Source organism: Arachis hypogaea, chromosome 12 (assembly GCF_003086295.3).
Source record: "Arachis hypogaea cultivar Tifrunner chromosome 12, arahy.Tifrunner.gnm2.J5K5, whole genome shotgun sequence".
Lineage (NCBI taxonomy): Eukaryota > Viridiplantae > Streptophyta > Magnoliopsida > Fabales > Fabaceae > Arachis > Arachis hypogaea.
The window spans coordinates 4,841,450-4,862,321 of record NC_092047.1 but is presented as its reverse complement, the minus strand read 5'-3'; the positions used below and the strand labels follow the sequence as shown (position 1 = coordinate 4,862,321).

General features: G+C 30.2%; 1 pseudogene; it reads left to right on the top strand.

The window, feature by feature from the left end:
• Positions 1–846: 846 nt before the first annotated feature.
• Positions 847–3,300, top strand: LOC112726513 (transcription factor MTB1-like; annotated as a pseudogene).
• The last annotated feature ends 17,572 nt before the right edge of the window (positions 3,301–20,872 follow it).

Below are 20,872 nucleotides of genomic sequence, written 5' to 3'. Positions count from 1 at the left end.
AAAATAAAATAATATTTTAATTATTTTTAAATTTATAATATTTATTATTTATAAATATTATTATTTTAATTTAAAAATAATTAAAAATATTAATTTATTATTTTTATTAAGTTTCTTACCTCACAAAACTTAATTCCTCCAAAGATACATAACAATGAGGTTAATACTAATTTAATTTATTGTCCTGTAAACCATCATTTTACTGTTAGTAAAAAATAAAATAAAACCACTTAAAAAAATATAAATTTATATATAATTATTTTTATATAAAATTAATATTTAAATTTTTTTTAAAAATTTAATAAATTTCACAATTTTATTTTTAATATTGAATTAACAATGGTATTTTTTTAAATTATGATCTATTGTAGTATTTTTTTAAAATGTGGAATGATTTAATTTATAGAGTACAAATCGGACCGTCTGATTTTTAAGAGGTACAGAAATCGGATCGTCCGATTTCTGGACTGTCCGATTTGTGTTTAAAAAATTAAAAAAGTTTGGAGTACACAAAATTAGACATTTGTGTACTCTAAATTCTTTTAATTTTTTAAACACAAATCGAATGGTTCAATTTGTGTACCTCCCATAGTTTTAAAAAACACCAAAATATACTATGTTAAAGTATAACACACATCCTATTTTCATATCCAAATTTTTTAACCAATAAATTTAGCTAAATTATCATTTATCAATTTTCATCCATTAACTTCAGGTAAAACCATGTGAAAAAATAAGTATTCGGTAATTTAAAAAACTTTTTTCATTCCTGCTCTGTTTCCTTAACTTTCACAAAAAAAAAACTCTTTCAATTATTTTTATTAATCTTCGTTATCAGAAGTGTGAAACATGTTTCCTTCCATTATTTTGAGAACTCTTATAATGTCTGTTTCACACCTTCATAGCACAACACAACACACAGAAACATAAAAACATAGACCATTGTTCTCTCTTTAGTTTCATAACTAAGAGATTAGAATTCGAATGCCCATAATTGAATTTTTCTTTCTCTCTTTCGTTTCATCGTTGGCTTGTGAAAAAGTTTCGATTTTTCACCGTTTTGGTTATCTGGGTAGTCGGTGTCAAAAACATGAAGTTTGAGGTGGGTTCAGGTGGTTGCGGCGGCAGAGGTGGCGGTGGCGGTAGCGGCGGTTGGAATTGGAACGATGATGAAGAAGAAGAAAAATCCATGGTGATGAAAATTCTCGGAAAACGTGCTTTTGATTACTTGGCTTCAAACTCCTTCATCACCAATGAGAGCATGTTAATGGCAACAGGGAGTTTCGAGAATCTTCAGAACAAGCTCTCTGATCTTGTTGAACGCCCCAACTTAAACCATTTCAGTTGGAACTACGCGATCTTCTGGCAGTTTTCACAGTCCAAATTCAAAAAAGATTGTGTTGTTCTTGGTTGGGGTGATGGCTGTTGCAGAGAACCAATCGAAGGTGAAGAAGAAAGAGAAGCTTTGAGACTTGGATTTGATGATGATGAAGTTGTTCAGAGAATGAGGAAGAGGGTGTTGCAGAAGCTTCACACGATTTTTAATGGTTCTGAAGAGGAAAATGAAAATTACGCTTTTGGCCTTGACCGTGTAACTGACACTGAGATGTTCTTCCTTGCTTCCATGTACTTCTCTTTCCCCAAAGGTTATGGTGGTCCAGGTAAGTGCTTTGAACTTGGTAAGCACTTGTGGATTTGTAATGATGATGATGCTGATGATAGAGATGGTGATCATGGGTTTTTGAATTGTGATTCTGGTTATTGTGTGAGGGCATTTTTGGCAAAATCAGCTGGGATTAAAACTGTTGTTTTGGTTCCAACTGAATTAGGTGTTGTTGAATTAGGTTCTGTGAGGATTGTTGATGAGAACCTTGATTTGTTAAAAGCTGTGTACTCTGTATTTTCTTCTTCTTTTGCTCACTCATCATCATTCAATGATGTTGTAAATGTCAAGGGAGATGAAAAAAATAGATTTTTTTGTGGTTTGAATGTTGGGGATTGGGATAGGGATAGAGATATTAGGGTTAGGGATCTTGAGGGTGTTCCGGTTCCAAAGATTTTTGGGAAAGAATTGAATGTTGGGAATTTGAATTCAGGGGGAAAGAATTTTAGGGAGAAAGTTGTTGTTAGGAAAATTGAAGAGAAGAAATCATGGAATGGTTACCCTAATGGGAATAATGGAATTCGGTTTCCTAATAATGCTAGGAATGGTGTTAATGGTTCAAGTTGGGCAGTTAATCAAGGTTTGAGTCAGGGCTGCCTTGGAGGAGTTTTCCCTCCTATTCCTAGATCCTGCCTTAGTAATATGGCAAAGCAAGCCGATTGCGGCGGGAAGAAAGATTCCTTGTTGGAAAAGTTTCAACGGCCGCCACAAGGGCAAGTGCCGATGCAAATTGATTTTGGAGTAGGATCACAGTCTTTTGGGAGATCAATCGTTGGCGAATGTGAGATTTCAAATAGCGACTCATTGCATAAAGAAGAGAAACCGAGCGCGACTCAAGAAAAGAGGCCGAAAAAGCGAGGTAGGAAGCCTGCTAATGGAAGGGAAGAGCCCCTCAATCATGTGGAGGCGGAGAGGCAAAGGCGCGAGAAACTAAACCAACGTTTCTATGCGTTGCGCGCTGTTGTACCTAATATCTCGAAGATGGATAAGGCGTCTTTGTTGGGAGACGCCATAGCTCACATCAATGAGCTACAGGCGAAATTAAAGGCCTTGGAATACGAAAAATCAACCCTGAAAAGTACTTCCAAGGCTAATTTATCAGGAATTGAGGCCAATCTTCGAGATAGAACTTGTTCTTTCAAGGTGGATATCGAAGCGGATCAAGATGGTGTGATTGTGAAAGTGAGTTGCCCTATTGAACTTCATCCTACATCAAAATTGATCCAAGCGTTAAAAGATTCAGAAATGAGTATTTTGGAGTCACATTTAATGCTACAAATGATCATGTCTTCCACACATTCGTGATTAAGTCCCATGCATCGGAACAACTCACAAAAGAGAAGGTGATCGCGGCGATTTCTGGTGAATCCAACTCAAGAAAACTCATATTCGCATAGTAATATCTCCATCATAGATTTTGTGTTAGAAAAAAGAAACATAGTTTATGACATTTTCTTACTCATTTAGTTTATTCATTTGATGTAAAGTATAGATAGTCAAAATGTTAGCCTTTTTTTGGGTATATAGTATACCTATACTTGAGGTTGTTTAATGACCAAATTAGCCATGGAAGCATTTAGGTTTAAGAGATAGTAATTATAAGTTGAAAATGAATGTTCTCAAATTTTTTTTTTCAATTGTTATGATAAAGTGTGATTTTTCACTATGTACTCTTTAAGTTAGGCTAAAAAAAGCATTAAAAGAAGATATTGAACGATTAGATCACACTTGACAATATCAATTATAAAAAGAATAAAAAGAATCTATTTCCAATTTATTAGGGTTCATTAAATATGTATTAGTAGAGATAAATTGTAATGTAAGTTATGTTTTCTATTTAGTTAACATAAAATTATGACTACCAATGGATTATAATTCAAATAGTACAGTTTTTTTATATTCATCTAAAAAGTTGTAGGTTCAAATTTTTTTATTTTTGGTAAAAAAAAATATAGAATTATGACTATAATAATGAATAATCACCATAGAATTCGTCAATATATATTTTTTAAACCTTAAAAATGATTGTTCTTACGTATAAAAGAAAATACCATGTATAATATGCCTAATTAGAGAAGAAATTAGTGTCGTTTTCTCCTCTGGAAAATGGCAAGCATTATTAAAATGAAGGGCCAAAATGTTGTACTCAAGATACTCGGCGTATTATTATTATTATTATTATTATTATTATTATTATTATTATTATTATTATTATTATTATTATTATTATTATTATTATTATTATTATTATTAAGCCAAATTTGACGCACATGAAAAGGAGCAAAAGCACATGAAGTTTGATGTCCTTATATTATTGTAGATCACTCTTTTGTTATTTTCTTCTTCTTTCTATAATGGTTTTGAGATTGAGTTATCTGTAACTCTTGTAGAATAAAAATTAAAAACTGAAAAGGTAGGCTATTATTATTATTATTATTATTATTATTATTATTATTATTATTATTATTATTATTACTACTACTACGTATGATAGTGTAATTATTATTATTATTATATATATATATCATAATAAAATACCTTTTATAGTATAACAGAAAATAAGATAAACAATATTGCTTTCATTGCTTGTGCAATTTATAAGCATTGTGTGGTTTGTGTGATGAGTGGTTTACCAAATTATTTTATTATTTGAATTGAACAATTAAAAAGGTTCACGTGCTGAGTTATTTTCACCCAACGAGTTTTGTGATGACAAAGAATCATGTGGTGCATGTGTTTGCTTATAAAAGTGAATGAAAATATTATTATATAAGGGAAGAAAAGTGCTTGTGACCAAACCACCTAATCTATATAGCATGGAATGTCATGAATTGATTCTTGGGTAAATCCAACAATGTAGTGTCAAAATTGCGTGGACTTATTTTGTGTTTAGATTCCTAGCACTTTAGTTGAATCATGTTATTGTCCACTAATGTTTTGTAATCTTTCTCAATTTTATCTTATTATTTTTTATCATTGACTATCTATTAGTTGGTGGAATTAATTAATTGAACATGGAAAATACTAGACCCAAGGTGTGTTTGACTTCTGAAATTGTAAGATAATAATTATGGTAAAGTTAAGAGTTCGCTTAATTCTATATATATAATCCTAAGTTCTTTACTCATCCATGCTATGATATATTGAAGTTGAATACACAAAATTAAAGCTTATGTATGATTAACTAAATTTGACTTAAAATAAGTGTCGTTTTTACTTTTTTGGTTCATTAAAACATTAATGTATATGGATAAAGGATTTGTCTAGCTAGATAGATTAATTTTTTTAATGAAAAATAAAAAAAGATAGTTATTTTAAAACGAATGGAGTAAGCTAGAAACGATATTTAATAATCGCAATCGCAAGTAACAACAAATAATAAATGTTCAAATAAATAATGTTACTAATATAAAAAATAAGTAAACTATTTTGAGGGTGTTATATTACTAATGCAATTAAGAAATGTTGCTCATCAAATAAATAAAGTAAAAAATAGACGGCATTTGGTGCCTTGCGGTGGTTGAAACTACGACGATATTTTCGTCGCGGCGGCGTAGTGAAAGGAGAAAACGTGAGTTAAAAAAGGAGAGAGTTGAGATGGAATAAAAAGGTGGTGTGACAGACGTTGTCTAACTGTATCTTAAAAATTTAAATTCAAAAATTAATTTTTTTAGTAAATTAAAAATCCGATTTTAATAATTAATTTAATTTTCTTTTTTTTAAACCGTTATTTACGTTGTTTAATATTTACATTATCTTTCTATACTTTTCTTATCAACTATTTTTTTATCTTTATTATTTCTAGTGATTTATCGTATCAATTATTAATACGTATTTTATATATACAAAAATACAACATCAAAGTAATTATTCAAAATACTGGATTATTTCATTGGACCATGATATAAATTTTTTTACCGTCACTAAATTATTATTATTATTATTTTCCATCGGAACATCCTTCAATGAATGAGTTGTTTCTTTTACTTGTTGTACTGATAGTGCTGCTGATTGTCATTTTTTCCTCGTGAATAAAATAAGTTCCATATGATTTTTAATCTCTCAATTCAAATGTTTCTCATATAAAAAAGGAACTATATTGAATAATTAAAATGGTCCCATAACAAGAACTATAGATGCACTGAAACGTGCATATCGTGCTATCATTGACACGCTGTATATTATTGAAAAGAAATTTATGTGCCCAAAAGCATAAAGATATATAGAGAACATACATGCATCTATGCATGCATGCTTGTTTAATAAGCTTTAGATTAATTATTATCAATGCATGCCCACGCTTCTCTTACCAGTAGTTATACGATTATATCAGACCCGAATATCTGATTATCTAATATATTATATTAAAAATATAATATTTATAATTTTTTATTAATCTTAGTCTTATCCAGTGACGGATCTTGAAACAAAATTTTGGGGAGCCAGATAGAAGATAATTGTCAAGATATTTTTGATATAAACTCCATTAAAGATAAATTTGTCTAACCTCATTTCTCTGATTTGGGTGATATTGCCAAATTTAAAACCGTTTTTCAAGGTCTCGTTCCAAAGAATTAAGGTCAAACTCATCAGATGCAACTCTTTAAACTTTTGAAGGTTGTATCTCACTTTCATGATTTATTAAAGTAGAATAACTATCTACAAATGTTGATATTATAAAAGTTATATGTTCTCCTTCTTGAATATTAACCTACTTATATGTTCTATTCTAATATTTTTTATCATATAAAAAATTAAATTAAATAAACAGTAAAATATAAAATAATATCAAATTACATAAATAAAAAATACCTAATTTTTTATATTTGAACTCAAAGGTAGAGGGAGTATTACTTATTGAATAGAGATGAAAATTGAACTTTGGTATTTTAAGTAATAATAAAGTATTTGAGCCAACTGAACTATTTTTTATTTTTTAAAAAAGTACTACTAATTTTTTTAACAAAAGTTTGGAGGGGCCATGCCCCCCTTGTCTCAACTAAGCTTCGTCATTGGACTCTTACCTAAGTCACATTTTTTTTCATTAATATAATTTTTTTCAATGATATATAATTTTTTCTATTTTTTAAATTTTTTTTATAAATTTAATATTAATAGGGTATTTGATTATTCGAACCGATTCAACCCGAATTTAATCGATTTGGATCAAATAAAAAAAATACACTAATTCAACCCCAATCCGAACCAATCAAATTTTATCGATTCAGTTCTCAAATTCGTCAAATCCAATTCAACCCAACATGATTACACACCTACTTAAAATATTTTATCAATAATTTTTTTTTTGTTTATCAGAAGAATAACAAAAAGGTGATTAGATACTCACGTAAAGATATTTTTATGTAAAGGTAATAAATAAAAATTGTTAAATAATTTAACATGTTTGACTAAATTATTACCTTATATGTAAGTACACCCAAAATAAATCTAAAAGCCTTATCTTAAATTCAAATTAGAACATTAGGGTTCGCAAAATAACTAAAAAGTGATCATATTTAAATCTAAGTATTGTTAGAATTCCCGGTGATGGAAGAACTAGATCTGAAGGGATATGTATGATGATGAAACTATAATAATTGGAATTGAGATTTGAGATCTCGTTTTCAAAAAAAGAAAAAAATTCAATATTTGGAATTCACTCGATTTTATAAGGGTTTTAATCGGAATTTTTATCATCTTCTTCAAGAAAGAGTTGAAATATAATCAATTTCAATTTGGAATGAAAATGCAAAACCTTAGCAAAAGACTGAAACTATTTTAAATTAGTAAAAATAAGTACAAATATATTAATTCAATCAATATAAAAGAAATTAAATTAAAATAATAAGTAGAAATAAATAACATTTTTTGATTGAGCATCCTTGCCCTTTGTTGGAAGTGAAAGAGTAAGGATCCATGACCATGCATTCTAGTGAGGCTATGTGTAATTTTATAGAACACAAGGGTCAATATGTGAAAACCTATTGACATGTCTTTTCTTATTTATCATAGTGGGATCCATGAAGGATTTTAATTTATCAAGCAAGAATTTTCCAACTTGAGTATGATAGATGAAGGAATAATATAAACGACATATGATTTAATTAATAAATTTAAATTTTTAACAGTATATTATTAGTGTCACATTAGAAAAAGTGAGTTTGAATTATTACTTCTTACTTTAAAAATAGTCTAAAGTGAGTTTTTGAATATAGATGACATAATAATATTGCAAAAATATTTTATACCTTTTATTGAATTAAAATCAATCTCTTATTACTTGGATGATGGAGCTTTTATCATTATATTTAGAATAAAAAAAATATAAGTAAACAATTTTTAACCAGTTAATTTTAAATAATTATAATTCATTATGAGTTTTGTATGTTTTAAAAATAAAATTTAAATAATTATTAATTAATGATAATTAATTATTATAAAATACAGTTTAAAATAAAAATACTTGTTAACTTATTGTTAATTAGTATCTTATTGGTTACTTAGCAGAATTGAAATGATAAAGATGAATGATTGTCTATCAATTTGACTAGTAAGATACAATCAAGCAAATGAGAAATAAAAAACCACATGTGTTTCTCATTTCTTTTCAAAAAATAATGTTAGGACAATAACATGTGGATTGGTTTAGTAGCAGCCCATGGTCTATATTCATTTCCCTTATATATTCTAGTTAATAATGATATATTTATATTGAAAAAAAAAAGAAAGAAGAATAATTTGGTGGACAATATATAATGTAAAATCTGATTAAATCGTAATTAATTGAAAATAGGTAAAAATAGTTAGAAAAATTAGCAATTAGAATTTGACAATTTAACTATGATATTTGAATTTAGTGAATTTTTCGAGTCGGAAAACATAATTTTTTGCGTGAAAATACACACTAGAAATTTAATCGGTAGTACCGACTGAGATCTGTCTCGTCTGATATTGCAGTTGAGAAAATAATTTATAAGTGAGAAAGATTAAAAAGTTAGAATTTATGATTTAGAAAACAAAAATATCTAAAACACAGTTTAAAACGTTAATCTTAAATGTTTTGGCCTAAAATTGAGCCAAGGAGTCGTATATATGAACTGGGTCCAAGTGGACCCAAGTCCAAGGTATATAAACATAATTTATGAGTATTGAAGCTCATTTAACTCTAAAAATGAGAGGGAGAGGCGGATAGAGAGAAGAGAGAAAGAAAACTTAGCTTCCCAAACTTCAAATTACCACAACTTTTTCTCCAGAGCTCCGATTGACGAGCCGTTTGCGGCCACACATCGCTCTCCTCGCCCTCTTTGATTCTATCTAGGTATTGTGGTGAGTATTTCTCTTTCCTTTGCCCAGTTTTAATTTTTTTTTCTATGAAAATGTGTTTTGGCTTTGGGTTTGGAGAAATATTGTGATTTTGATTGTTTAGGAGTGCTCTAGTATGAGCTATTGATGAGTTTCATCAACTATTTTTATGGGTTAAGGTAAGAATCCTCCAATCCTTGTGATTTATGAGATTTTGTAAATCCTAGAGTAATGTATATGTAAAATTAGCTATGTTAGTGTTGTTGGGGCGAATTTGGCACACTTTGAGAACTTGAATTGGGTTGTGAAATTCTTGGTGAAGCTTGGAGCTAGTGCTTGGTAGAAAATTTGCAAGGAAGGGCCAAATTACTGTGACTACAAGAGGTACGGTGTAACACCCTAATTACCCTAAGCCTTACCTCATGCTGTAAAGCAAAGTTTAATCAGAGGTTACGACAAATCTAAGGCTTATACATAATACGTATAGAAAGAGATAATAATTCTAGAAGTCCGATGAAGAAACAAGCTCAAAAACAGAGTTACAAAAGCACAAAACATTCATACGAAGCTACAAACTTAAGGTACAAGATAAAGATACAAGATAACAAGATATAAGTATATAAGAGAGTATAATAGTCATAAGGAACTAGTCGCAGCCCGCGAAATTTAAGCCGACTAGTATATACAGACATACAAAGTTTTGAAGTAAAATAGTTTATACCAAATATCTCTCTCAAAGTAAGCCTCTAAGGCAATATAAATACAAAAGTGAGAGAACTAAATCAAAATAACCAAAAGGCTCAAAAACATGATAAAGGTCCTTCGTTTTGTCACCATCAAGTAACTCACCGAGGTGAGTTGCGACCTGCATCTGAAAAACAACAACAAAGTATGGAATGAGAACCGGAGGTTCTCAGTATGGTAACAGTGCCCAGTAATATAAAATATAAGACTCCGGGATGCCAGAGGCAATCCTAGAACTTCATATCCATCATGAAATTCAAGCTTAAAACATAATTAAATTTATAACCATTACTTAAAACCATAATGAAACGGGGTATTCTATCTTAAAGGAATTTCTAAACTAACAGATACACCGATGTCCCACAACCTTCGCTAGCCTAACCGCCATGCGATCCTATCGTTACCACCTTCCGAACCCCCTCAATCCCAGTAGAAAACACAAGTAATAGCAAACACAAGTATAACATATATATCAAGAAGCAAATAATCATGTTATACAATTAGGCAAGCAATTCAAGTCGGCAAAGCAGGCAAACAGATAGAAGATGCACATGATGAATGTCTGTCCTATTTAGTTGTGATATCACATTATCGGTTCAACTGCCAACCTGACACATCTCCATAGAGATGTCACCTTTCGATCACGAATATAGATATGGGACCCCCCACGGCTATAGTATCGGGCACACTCCTGTGATCCGAAAGGATGCGAGCAGGATACTCTGCCACAGACCTCACATCTGAACGTAAGTAAGGGATAAATCAACCGTTCTTATGTCACCGCCGCGACCTCAACAAGCGGGATTAACCAACCGTCCTCGTCAGGAGCATAGCGTCTCAACATTATCAGCATAAAACAGTGTACCAATGGTTTTCAGAAATCATTTTCAGTATTCAATCTACTCCGAGCCCTTGACTCGTCTCAACATATCAACCCAAAATTCACAATTCATCATTTCAATCGTCACTATAAAACTCCGCCATCTTACTCAACTAATCCATCCTCAATACTCCAGAAACCTAAGTCTCCATCTTCTAAATTCATATAAAAATTCACTAAAATAAATCAGTAACTCATCTTTAGTAATATTAGAATATAATTCCTCGATAGTACTCTTAAACAGCATTTGAAAGAAGTTTAGAAAGTTAGAAAATCCTTGAAAATGAAAAAAAAATTTATTTTTCAGAAAAACAGGGTCTATGCGTACGCAATCCCATTGTATGCGTACGCATACATAAAATTTTGCCCATTTCGCGTACGCATACAAGAGTTCACATATACATAGGTGCTAGACAGAATGGCACGCTCGCGTATGGGTGGTTCGCATATGCATACCCCTCAAAAATTGCAAAATTTTGTAAAGTTGCAGAAATCAACTTTTAATACCAAACTTTAAACCTTCATAACTTCCTCTACAAAAATCTATTTTCATCAAAATTTATATCAATTTAAAGATCTTTTTTAATAAACTTTTATTTAAGATAAATTTCAACTAATTTAAAAAACTGAGACTCAAATTAAAATCCGTCAAAATTCATCAAAAACTAGTTTTTACCAAAAATTAACTAGGTTCTCAAACTTCTAAAATTCACAATCAAAATCAAATATCCTACAACCAAAATAGTTCCAATAAACCTAAATGATGTTCATACACCTTCCAATTCATTCCTCATCCTACCATCATGTAATTTCACTAATTTCATCCAAAATTCTCTCTTACCTTCCTCAAATTATCAATGTTTACACTCTAAGCATCATTTCTCCATTTCCAACATTTATCAATATCAATAAGCTCATAATTCACTATTAATACTCCAATCATCATTTTCAAATCTCATTTTGATAATGAATAACAACATTAAAGTTCAACATCACAACTCATCAAATCAACTTCGGCAGAATTGTTGAGAAAAAATAAACTCATCAGATCAACTTGTGGTAAAAATTGTTGAGAAAAAATAAATTTGGCTGGTGAACAATTGGAAGGACTGGTAAATGTGAGTTTTTGGTAAAAATAGATTTTTTGCCAACTTCGGCGGGTCGTAACTCGATCCTCGGAGTTGGAAAACTTTTAAAGTTAGATTTTTATGAAAATTCATTTATCGATCTTTACAACAGTTTAAGAATGGTTGAAAAAGAAATTTTGTGGAAAAAGTTATGAGGTTTTGAAAATTGGACTGAAAAACTGATTTCTGCAACATATCAGATTTTCTGTTTTCTGATATGGATGCGTACGCGGCCTTTGACATGCGTACACGGGCATTGGCCTCTGCCAAGTGCGTCTGCATACGTGGATATCGCATGCGTACGTGTCATGGTCCAAAATTGGGATCATGCGTACACAACTTACTAAATTTTCACCTCATGCGTACGCGGACCTTTGCATGCATATGCGGATCCCAAGTTTTCAGCCTGTGCGTACGCACACCTCTCAGAATATGCAAAAAATGTGTTTTTATGGCTTTTAACCATTCTTTTGGCCTTCTAAACCTTTATAAACTTCGATATGAGTCTAAAGCTGTGGAATTGAGGATGGACAAATTAGGGATAAAGCCAAATGAATTGAGTTAGTAAAATTAAGAGAAATGAATAAGATGTTAAGTGATATATAATGATTATGAATGAGATAATTGATGATGAGAGTGAATGGATAATGATGACTGAACTTAATTAAGATTGAATATGAATTGAGATGAGATGAATAACGAGAATAATGATGATCACAAGATTGATAATGAGGATGATGGTGAAGTGTGACGAGTACTATATCTCGGAATGAATAGGCGAGTTGAGGTAGAGGATTCTCTCTCTCGTGTTGTGATTATAATTAAAGAGGCAATAAGATTTGCGTTGTGGGGACGGTAGTATTATCCAGCTCATGTAAAGGCAAGTTGAGATTGAGGATTCTCTCACTTGCTGTGATAAACAAGTTGAGGTCGAGAATTCCCTCTCTTGTAGGGGTGGGCGAGTTTGAGGTTGAGGATTCCCTCACTTGTCACACCAGAGGATTGGATTGAAGGTCGAAGATTCCCTTCGATTTAACTCTGTGATTATTAATTTGAATGTCGGAAAGGGCAAGTTGAGATAGATGATTCTCTCTCTTGCTATGATGAACAAGACGAGGTTGAAGATTCCCACTCTTGTTACGGTGGAAAAGCGGGGTTGAGGATTTCCTCTCTTGCTACATCGGGGAATTGAATGGAGAAGGTTGAGAATTCCCTTCGATTCGATTCCTGATGACTGTGGTGTGAATGAGTTAGGTTCAGGATTCCCTATCATTACATAACAGTCTCTCTCTAAAATGGGAGGTTGAGGATTCCCTCCTTGAAGGTTGAGGATTCCCTTCGTGTTGAGAGACGATATCCGAGTTAGCTACCGGGTGTGTCGAGTTGGCTGTATAACTGACAGATGAGCTCATTGGCCATAGGGCAAGCATACATCATTCGCATATGTTTGATTTGTTTGGGTTTGCTTAATTATGAGTTTGCCAAATTGAATATGTTACATGCTTAACTGCTACTTGCTTACTTGCATTAATTGCCTTACTTGTGTATTACTTGTTTGCATTGTTTGTGTTTGTACAACTGAGAGGTCCCTCATGTTGGTGTTGGTTGACGCTGAGGACTGTCTTTGTTGAAATGAAATGAAGAGATAACTGATTAATAATGATGAATACTGAAAGAGATTATTTGAGTTTCCTGGATAGACGCAGTGAAGTGATTTCACTTGCTTCAGGTGAAAATGTGAAGTATTGATATATAATTACTAAGTCAAATTAGCTGGTGTTGGTTCTGGTCATGGTTCTGCAATGAATTGGAAGTTGAAAACTTTGGAAGGTCGGGAAAGATGAGAGATTGAATTAGATTTAGTATCCCCTAGGACAATTGCCTAAGTTATGGATTAGTGAGAACCTAGGGTGAATAATTGATGAAAGGGAGATTAGGATGCTTAGTGAGTTCTTATTATAGTGCATTATATTTATTTGGTACTTTTACCATACTGGAAATCCATGGATCGGGGGTTCTCATTCCCTACATATTCTCTATTTTTTATATGCAGGTCTAGGTGCTCAGCAGTGAGTTGTGGTTTATCTGAAAGATGGCGAAGATCGTTGGACTCTGTTTTACTTTTGTTTAGAATCTCTCTGAACTTATTTTGAAAATCTTTTATTATGTATTTATTTCCTTTTGAAAACGTGTCTATAGAGACTTTGATGTATATTTTGGGAGAGATAGAAAAATTACTGTTGTCAACTGATTTTATTACTGTACCTTAGTCGGCCTAAACTTCTCAGATTGTGACTAGTGGCTATTATATTCATGTCTATATACATATATGTACCTTGTCTTTATTCTATTCTTCCTTATTGTTATACCTTATTTTTATTCGCTATCCAAATACGTTTTATCTTCTTTTCTTCGATACGAGAGTGTTTTCGATTGCGATTTTATTTTGCTCCTTTTCAGACTTCTCGTTAAATAACTCCTTTCAATTATATAGATATATGTGTATTTTAATCCACCTTGTGAGTCGTACCACCTTACTATCATTGACTTATGACTCGAGTATAAGAATTTAAATATTAGGGTATTACATATAAAATATTATGCCTAAGAAAAACTATAAAGGATTCAATAAATTTCAAGAAACTGTTAATCAAGTTGAGCAAAGGATTGGGATGGTAAAAAAATATAGAGTAAAGTATCGTTTTTGTCCCCAATGTTTTGGGTAAATTCTATTTGTGTCTCTAACGTTTAAATCGTCCTATTTGTATCCCTAACGTTTGTAAAAGTGATTCAATGTTATCCTGCCGTCAATTACACATCATGAACGCTCTAGTTTGAGTTTTAAAAATCTCTTCTTAAAGTTAGAATATAAATGTTTGGGATAGAATCGATGATCTACTCCGAAAAATAGCTTATCAATGTTAAAACTAATTCCTACAACATTCACATAATTCACTTTTCTAAGGACATAATTGAATCTAAACACAAATAGTGGGTATAATATTAAAATCGATCACATCCAAGTGAGACCTAATTGAGAATGAATACATCCAAGTAAGAATAATTGAAAAATATAATCTGATTTGTTAGTATAATTGATAGTAGGATAACATTGAATCACTTTTATAAATTTTAATGATACAAATAGGACAATTTAAACGTTAGGGACATAAATATAACTTACCCCAAACATTGAGGACAAAAACGATACTTTACTCAAAAAAATATATATCTAAGAATTATCCATGCAAGAGTAAATGGAGTTTTACGAAATTTCTACGATTTTGCAAATAAATAAAGATAAAGACGGAAAATAGAAATATCACTACTATATATTTAACCTTTTTTAATATTTAAAAAATATATAATTTTATTTATATATTTTACAAACAACAATTTTTCATAAAAGGTTTTTTAATTTCTTCCTACAAAATAACAACTCATCCTCGCCTAGGATCTGTTTGACATAGCCATCAAGAAATTCAAAACTAACTAGGTCAAGAGACCATAGGACATCCCTAAATCGAAATTTTTTTTTTGTTTTTGGTTTTTTATAATATCTTTTAATTTCACAGGCTAATGACTGATTCGTTGCTAACTATTTGACCAACCTAATTTAGTTAGGTAAATGCTATGGTACCTAAGACATAGTACCTAACTTACTAAAAAAGATAAAGAAATAATATTTAATAAACTTTAAATATTTTACTTTTATTTTATACATTTTATTTTTTACTTATAAAAACAAGTTAGGTAATTTAGGCACCACAATAAAAAATGTCATAGAATCCACCGCTTAATTATATGGGAACAACTTTTTTTTTTTTTTTTTTTTGGTTTCCCACGGTATCCCCCAACCCGGCAGGTCAAGGACTAATCCGTCGCGGTACTGAGCTCCATTTAAGGGTTTGCCGCTGGCCAATGGGTTGCTGCATGCACAAGGCGGGATTCGAACCCCCGACACTTGCTTAAGCGGACTAGTGAGCTAACCACTAGACCAACCCAACTTGGTTATATGGGAACAACTTTTATTAACTTGGAAATAATGTACCCCAAAGGCCCAAAGTATTATGATATGTTTTTGTCAACTTGTGTACTTTTGATTTTTGGTCAGGACTTGTGTACATTTTTTAATGGTATTGAAAGGTGGTATTGTAAGGTCTTAATGGGTCAAAAGCTGATGAGTCCAATTTTGTTAATGGGCATAGATCCAAATCATGCAAATAATTTAGAATTGCTAATGATATAGGGCCTTATGACTTTTTAGAGGTCCATTACTAAACAACAAATATTTGTATAATACCGTTGACCAAAAAACAAAGGACAATACCAAAAAAAAGTTGTGGGAGGGTTTATTGATGTCATCACCGCTGCGCCACCATATTGAGGAATTGTAGCTGCTGCTATGACTAAAAAAAAGTTGTGCGGGTTCTGATTTGGACTTTGGGCTTTGGGCTTTTATTAGTCCAGGTCCTTGACCAAAAATATAAAGTGTATGGATTGAAATAGAAAGAATTCATGAAAAGAAAAATATAAAGTATATATATATAATTGGTTAGTTAGTTATGTAATATGTATATGCTAATTTAATTTATTTAATCAATAGTGATAATTTTTGTTTAGCAAATTGTAAGAATAAATTTGAAAAAAATTAATTGCAAACAATAATGAAGATAAATATTTACAATTTTTTTTTACTTTTATTCAAAAGTAGGTTATTTTGACATAGAACCAATCACTAAGGACAATCACGAATAAATAATTAGTATACTTTAATATCTTGTGTCTAAACACTCAATATTTTATGAACCCTTAAAATTCAATAAAAGACTTAATTTCAAAATGTAAGAGATAATTTTGATATTCAGAAATTTTATTTTAAATATTACAACCAGGATCCTATATATAACCCTAAGTTCTTCAATGTGGAACTTCTAATCAAAATACAAGATTGTTCATAAAATCTAATAATTGATATATATGGTACATCATTTCTATTTGTAATAATGAAAAAAAAAATCCTTTTTTTTAACCTCCATTATTATTTTTAGAAGTGCAAACAACGAATTAAAAAAGTATTTATATATAAAAATAATTTTTCATCTTATTACTATTTTGACAACTCAAATAATTGTGTTATGATTTAATACGTTATATATGTATTTAATTTATTTTAATTTGTGTAGATTTTTATTTTTGCTAGCTTAGAGCTCAATAATAATAAAGCACCATTATTTGTAAAGGAAAAGAAAAAAGTTTTACCTTATCCATATGTCCACCCAAAAAGTTCAAACAATAAGTTTTGGTTACACATGATTGAGTTGGGAATATCTTTTGTGCTTTTTTTCATTCGTTTTTATTATTTATTTATTTATTTATTTATTTATTTTTATCTGCATGTGTTGTTGAGAGTATAAATGCATAATGTCTACACCACTTTATATATTCTTTCTTTTCATTTGATTCCTCCTACCTTTCTTTCTTTTTTCCCTTTTTATGTTTTAATTTAATGCTTCTTATTGCCCCACAATCTGGAAATGTGCCCTTCAATAGTACATGCTTTTATGCCAAAAAATAGTCATAATAATAATATATTATTATTAATCAAAAGAACAAATTTAAATTGCCACTAACCTAACGTTTGTTTTGAAGTTACTGAGAAAGAGATTGAGAGACTGACACTCAGTATCATGTTTGTTGATTTAGAGATTCGTATTAAAATTTTTGTTTCTGTTCTCAAAATTTCAGTATTTCAGTACCTCCAAAAAGTAGGGACACAGGGGACTAAAATTTTTATATTTTCATTTCAATTAATTAATTCCAATTTTACCCTTTGTACAAATTAAATTAGAATTTTATTCTTGTTTTAATTTTTGTCTCCCACTTTGCACCAAACAGAATACTGAAATTTGTTTTAATCTCTGTTTCTTAGTCTCTGTCTTTCAGTCTCAGTCTTTCCGTCTCTGTCTCTCCACCAAACGCTACCGGACCCTTTTATACAACCTACCATATTTTATTGTTTCTGATTTTTTTTTTTTTCAAAAAAACTATTATCATTTTAAATTTGGGTACTGCCAATAACTTTTCACTGAATATTATTAAAGTGTTAAGGTACATGTTTTAAAGTGTATAGTTGAGAATTGATATGGTGACTTTAACTTCAACTATTGATGCTAGAATTAAAGAGTTATTATAATGGGGCCAGTTTTGATCTTGGCCTGGGTAAGCCATCTAAGTAACTTTTGTTCTTTTTATGTAAGATTTTAGTGTAGTGGTCATCTTCTATGACCTATAATGAATGCATTTAGATGCGAAATTTATTGATGTCAAATAGTAAATAAAATTTTTAATATTGTGTATGTGAATATAGTGTGGATGAGTAAGTAATACCTTGAATTGGGTTGTCTAATCCATCCAACCCTAAATTAAAAAAAAAAAAAAAACAACAACAGTAAGCAATTATGGATGTTATGAATTATTGTCCTTTTTTTTTTATCCGGTTATGTAAAAAATGTAGAATTAATTATACTCCTGGGTCGTTCAACTACTTAATAAGAGTATTATTTGTTCTCCCATTGTTAATTAGTTTTTTAGTAGCAATTATATACTCCCTCAATTTTAAAATAAGTATTGCTTTTATTTTATTTTTTGTTTCATTAAAAAAATTAATTTTTCAATGAACCCAAAAAATAAAAATGACACTTATTTTAAAGGGTTAAGTAAGATTTTGGTCCCTAAGGTATATGTTGAAAATTTTTTTCGTCTCTAACTTTTTTTTGCATACAAAACCGTCTTTAAAATTTAGAACTAAGTTTTAAAATCATTATTTTTAGTTAAATATTAAAATTTTGGACCAAATTATTCGTAACAAAAAAATATTAAATAAATAAAAAAAGATAAATAAAAGAAAGAGAGTGTTTTTTCTCCTACGAAAGGGGAAGAAGAAGAAAAAAAAGCTGTCCACGATCCACATCTGCCTCCACTCCACCGCCATCTTCGTACGACTTTGATCCTTAAGGTAAGGACAATTTTAAAACCAAGTTAAACTTTAGGGCGATTTTGTATGCAAAAAAAAGTTAGGTACAAAAAAATTTTTTTGGCCTATATGACTCAAAATCATAGTTAACCTTATTTTAAAACAAATAGAGTATATACATAAGAGTTTGGCTAAAATTGTTAACACTTAATGTATTTTCAAAATTTATTATTAAATTGTCATTTTTTAAAAAATTACCGGATTCGTTGCTTACTTGCCTCTTTAATTTGGATGCCACTATTTGATTTGTTAATATATTCTCCTACACTAATTTGCTATGAAATCATCTGTTTTAAAATTATAAGTTGGTAAGAAAAAACATATATATATGTATACCAAAATGTACTTGAAAGTGAATTGTGACGCTTGAAAATGAGGTGTTAAAACACCTCGAACTGCTGTTTTTTTTTAGGGCGACGGTTAAGAAATATATGCAAAGAATTTTGATATTAAAGTCAACAGGTATTTTAAGAGGATGTGTATATAAAAACTGAATAAAATTTAGGGTAAAACCTGCACATGCATAAACCAAACCAGGGCGGAACTAGAAGAAATATTAAAGGGAGTAAAAAATATTTACACAATAAAATAAGACTAAAATAAAATTTTAAAGGGGGACTAAACTAAAATTTACATATAATTTACATGTAAAAAATTAAAATTAGAGAGGTCATTGTCCCCCTTTTCTTGTACCTAGCACTGCCCCTGAACCAAACACATAATAATATTATATGAAAGTTTCAAACTAAATAATGTTATATGTATGTTTTCGTTCATAATTCTATAAAATCGAATTCATTGAATTCAAATTAGCTATTATAGTATTAAATCAAATTAATATGATTCGAATTACATGGTGCTAAAATAATTTAAAACAAGTAGTTGAAAACATTTCTTCCATGTATATAAATCGAATCAGGTAGTTTTGATTTACGTTTTTATGCTTTGAAATATTGTTATGTATTTAGTTTATGCATGTGTTTTACCCTAAAATTTATCTGAAGTGAAAGACTATTTGCAGATAATGAAAATTTAACTCTCTCTTTTTTTTTATGTCCATGGTATTTTTTAATCTGATAAGTTAATGACTAATCCGTCACAGATTTAAGTTCCATTTAAAGGTTTATTGATGGCTAATAAATTACAAAAGACAAAATTTAAGAATATTTAAAATATAATATTAGAATTTATATAATTAAAATATCTAAATTTTAACTTTGTTATGCCAAAAGAACTTAATACAAAGAAATAAACCTATACATAATTTAGAGGTTGATAATTGATTTCATGACAATAATTTATTGATATTTACCCACTAAATATACTGTAATAATGTGGGGAGCAGGTACTTGAACATAGACCAATAGATCTACATGCATAGTTCAGCTTCATTCGGAAATTGACTCACGTGATTGAAGGTGTTATACTATGCATTTTAATTGCTGATTTTTTTTGCATTTTCCGAAATATCTTATCTGCCCTAATATTATATATTGGTCACAACCTAAGACCAGTAGCAAGGTCAATTTCTGCCCTTAAATAAATATAAAAAAAAAAACTTGTTTAAAATTTTTAGATTGATAAATCCTTTTTAAACAAACGGATAGTTAGAAGGTCCCGTGTGTGATTTTACAATAACTTTTCTCCCTTTATTTAAATGTATCCGAGTCTTTTTTGGTGATGAGGACTACATATTTTCCAAGGCAAAAGAATTACTAGTATTATATTATGACTATGAAGATCTCTTTCACATTGAATTACTCAATTACATTACTTAGCGATTTGGGCGGAAGAAATTAATTGAAGCCTGCTTTCTATAGTTTATGTTACTCTTTTCGTAAATATATATGCCATGATCAATCACTATCACCAGGATCGGATATCTATAACTTTATACATAATTTATTAATATGAGTTTAATATATTTATTTATTTATTTTTAATAGCTAGCTAAATGAAAAACCAACTTGTTAGTTGTATACTTGTACAAAATGAGAATATGAGCGAAATAAACAGATGCTCTTTTATTTCTCTCTTATTCTCAACGAGATTGTCTTGATGGGAGGGCTGTCACTAGGGGGTGACAATATGCATTTTATTTGTGGTACTCAATTTGACCT